The following is a 4,237-nucleotide window of genomic DNA, read 5'->3' as shown; positions in this document are numbered from 1 at the left end:
GCTTGTGTTGCTGGGGAAGTAGCTCATGTTTGGCACTTCCAGGGAATAGCTACTCAAAGAGTGGCCTGGAGCCCAGGTCCCATTTAGAGAAGGGAGACCTGTCATGACTCAACTCAGGTTCTGCAGATTCACATTAGCTATGGCTAGGTGACTATATGCTTTATTGCCCAAACTGGGAACCTCTGAGAGAGAAAGAGGGCTCCATAAAGACCTAGGCATGGACAGCAAGTATAAATGGGGACTCTCCTGGCTTGCAACAAGGAGCCAGTCTAGCCGTAAACCACGAACATCTCCTAATGTATGGCTGTGCATGATGCCTGCTACTGTTTCAGCATATTTCTGTCAAATATACCTTAACCATTAGAACAATCAGAGAGGGCTAAGGGAGTGGTCAGTAAACCTGAGATCGGGAAGCCAAGTTTTGCAAATAAGAGAACTTGCTGTTATTGATAAAACAATCCGATATATTGTAAAATCACTGACCATGCTTAAGTAAATAAATTCTGGGGTAATTCATACCAAAGTTCAACACACTTGGTGCCCAAGTAAGAAGCAGTTCAACTACAAGTCACAGCTGTGTGGGCTTGTGCTCCTTTGTGACGTCTAGCGTGGGGCTCTGACAAGAGACCAGGTCTGCTTTCTTTGTCCTCTGGGGTCCTCTGTCCTTGGTCTCTGCCAGCTGGCAATCTCATAGGACTTTCCTGCGTGCCTCGGTTTCTGTTAATTCAGATGATCTCTGACTCTGTCTTTTGGGGGCTCCCCAAAGTCAAGTTCATATATATCATTAGCCTGTGAATCAAGTCAGATAATCCCAAACACTTTCTTCAAATATGGTGAAAACTTCCCAGCCATTTTCATCTATTAATCGATGAACAGATTGAAATTTGCTGTAATTTATAGAGGCTAATAGGAAGTTATAGAAAAGGATTCTTTTCCTGAGACCACTGATTTGTGAAGAAAATGTTTACTTTAGGGGGCAGACTTTAAGTATTAAAAACTTCAAATCTTACTTAGGCATAGGAGACCTTTTATTTGAGAGATGATCTTGTGTGATGGAAAAACCTAGATTTTAGAGTCTGAGTAGAGTTTGACCAATCTAAGTAACCTTTAAAATGATTCTAAAGCTACCTGAGCTTCTATTTCCTCATCTATAAATGAACATAATAATCCTCGTCTTTCACAGTTGCAAAACTCAGAGATAGTGCACACAAAGAGCTTGGCACATTGTAAGCATTCAATACACAGTAGCTATATTATTTTTCAAGGAGCTCAAAAATTCTAGGGGAAGAAAAGTGACATTCTTTACCTATTTATTTTATAAATAACGGTCCCCCCCACCAGAAAAAAAGATTCATATAGAAAATTTGACTTGAAGCCACATGATTTAAACTTACGGCATTGCTTCAATTGTAAAAGTTCATCCAGATGAGCTAATCAGAGGATTAATGAGCCATCTTCCCTGTGACATGGGTTGTGACTTTCTCCTTGTTACAGAGTTGGACACTTAGTATTACCCAAAGGAACAAAAATAAGGAATATTCTTAAACTCACTGTGCCATGTCACTTCCTGTGTGGTGGAGCCCATTTGCCCACAAGATAGGTACAATGAGGACTGTTAGAGAAACAGAGGGATGAAAGGTACACATTGTTTCCCTGAGTCCAACAAGGCAGCAAATGAATAATGGCATTTTCTTATGGGTAAGCCTAGGTTTGCTTTCAGAGCATTTCTCTGTATTTTCCTTGGATCCAGCAAGTGTCTGTGAGCACACAGTAAAACCCAAGGATAGGACATAATCAGCAATAACTCAACACTCAGAGGAAGGGTGGTTTTCAAAGACAGTTAGGAAGCTGTTTGTAATTTGAGCTTCTAAAACCACTTAGGGAAGTTCACCAAACCAGAGAAAAACATTGAGCATCTCCTTTTGTGACAGGTTGCATAACCCTATGGAAGGCCCTATGAGGGAGCAGCTCATTCCTGTGGCCTTCTCTTTGTTCTTTATGTTTAGGATCTAGCACAGGTTCAGTGAAAAGGATCCAGAAGAAAGTTTGGGTTTATAGCATTAGCATTCAAGAGTGGAAGTCCAGGCTGGGGAACTTAGCTCAGTGGCACAGCACTTGCCTAGCATGTGCAAAGCCCTGGGTTTGATCCCCAGCACCACAAAGAGAAAGAGGGAGAGACAGAGGACAGAGAGAGAGAGAGAGAAAGAGAGAGAAAGAGAGAGCAAAAAATGGGAAACCCAAAAATCAATTAAAAATAAATTTATGCTGTGATAGTATAGAGCAGTTAAAAAATAAGGAACTGTGACTATAGGAAACTGTGTAAAGATGTAGAGAATAATTTGCATATTTCAAATATAGTGTGATCTTGTTTGTGATTATGGAGATCAAGCTAGCTAGCTAGAGTCTTACACATACACACAGATGCTCTATGGTTAGAGCTATGAAACAGGTCTAGAAGTTTGGAATTAGAGTTGAAATTTTCATCTGAAACTTTTACTGTGACAAAAACTTTACCTTAAAAAAATAAAAGGCATATGAAGGGAGGAATTCAAGTATGATATATTGATATATTCTAAAAAATTTTGTAAATGCCACAATGTACCCCTACCCAGCAAAACAATAAATTTTTTTTAAAAATAAAAGGATTACTTTAAGTGTGTGTACAGTTTTATATGGAAGGAAAAGGGAAAAGAAAAACCAGTCATGAGCACTTACCATGTGCCAGACACCCAACTCTGAGTGTATCACCTCATCAAACCTTTATGACAACTCCACAAGGCAGGACTTACCTTCATTCTGCATAAGAGAAGTAGAAACCCTGAAAAGCTGAGAACCTTCATGAGCTACGTGCATGGACTCAACCCCATTTTCTCAGATATCAGTGTCCCTAGGTATACATTCCATAGGCCACACTAAATAGCTGTGGATAAAGGTAAGGAGAATACCACCAAGCAAAAGCAAAAATATTCTAACTTGTGGATTAGAAGCTGAAATATGAATTTGTCCCACAGGTCAGCCCCATCACTATAGGATATCACCCTTTGATCTGTAATGCTAGCAAGTAACAGTTGCAGGATGGTACATTTGTTTTCACAAAGAGCCACACAAATATGCCCATGGGGTTGTTGCATGAAAAAAAAAACAATAGAGGTTCATCAAAATAGGACAGATCCAAAGAACAAAATGGGAAGAAGGATTAAAGAGGCAACAATGAACATCACCTTTGCCGTGTCTCAAAAATCTGTTTTTCCACTCAGGACTTTGTAATGAAAGCAATTTTTTTTTTTCTTTCAAGGCTAGATGGTAAAATGGAAAACTAATTTTATGTTGCCTTTGTATTACCTTCAAAATAAAACTAAAGTTACCTTTTACAGAAATGTTTTGCCTTCCCAAGGTTAAGAAATAATCGAACAAAATCCTATGAAATGATTCGTTTCTCTGTGATTTCTTTCTCTTTTGTTTTTCTACAGTTAGGAAGCTTATTGACTTGTAAGTGACTCTTCATGCCAATATGCACAATATTTATACATCTATAAGTAATACCCACTTGCCCAGTGGCTTTCCACCCCGAAAAAATAGAATTTTATGTGTCATTAAGCAGCTTCCAAGGTGTCGGCAGTTGCACGGAAGCCCGAGTGTGATGATTAGTTGTACTACTTGCTAAATAGCACAGGGTTTGGAGATTTTGAAACCACTGCATCAGATACACCTAGATCCCCCCGCCGTGTGGATGTCCCTGGGGGTTCAGTATAAAGCAGCCCCCTAACAAGGGTTTCTCTCTAGGGCAGAGGGCCTAGGAAGAGGCATGTGGTCAGAAGTTCCCTCAGTCACAGGGGCTCTAAGCAGAGATAGAGACCTAATGACCAGGGCCAGCTGCATAAAAGCAGGACTCTACAAAAATTAAAATGCGGGCCACTTGCTTAAAAAAAGAAAAAAATGTGCTATTCAAAGTATTATAATGAAGTCTTCCCCTTTTATCTGTGGTCTCCCTCTTGACCTTTTGTCTTGCTTTTAATTTTGTTGCTATTAAAATTCTTTTAAATAATACAGAGCAAAATTTTAAAAATTAATTATTACCATTAATCTTTATATTGTCAAAGCCAAGTTTCTAAAACATTGAAGTGACATCATTTGTTTTTCATACTTCATTCATACTTATGTATTTTGTTCTCACCAGAACACTGGCAATACTGCATAAAACTAACACAGTTGCTCTTACTTCAACATCGTATGTGTA

The sequence above is a fragment of the Castor canadensis genome, chromosome 5 (assembly GCF_047511655.1).
Source record: "Castor canadensis chromosome 5, mCasCan1.hap1v2, whole genome shotgun sequence".
In the NCBI taxonomy this organism is placed as follows: Eukaryota; Metazoa; Chordata; class Mammalia; order Rodentia; family Castoridae; genus Castor; species Castor canadensis.
Note: the sequence above shows the minus strand (reverse complement) of the source record.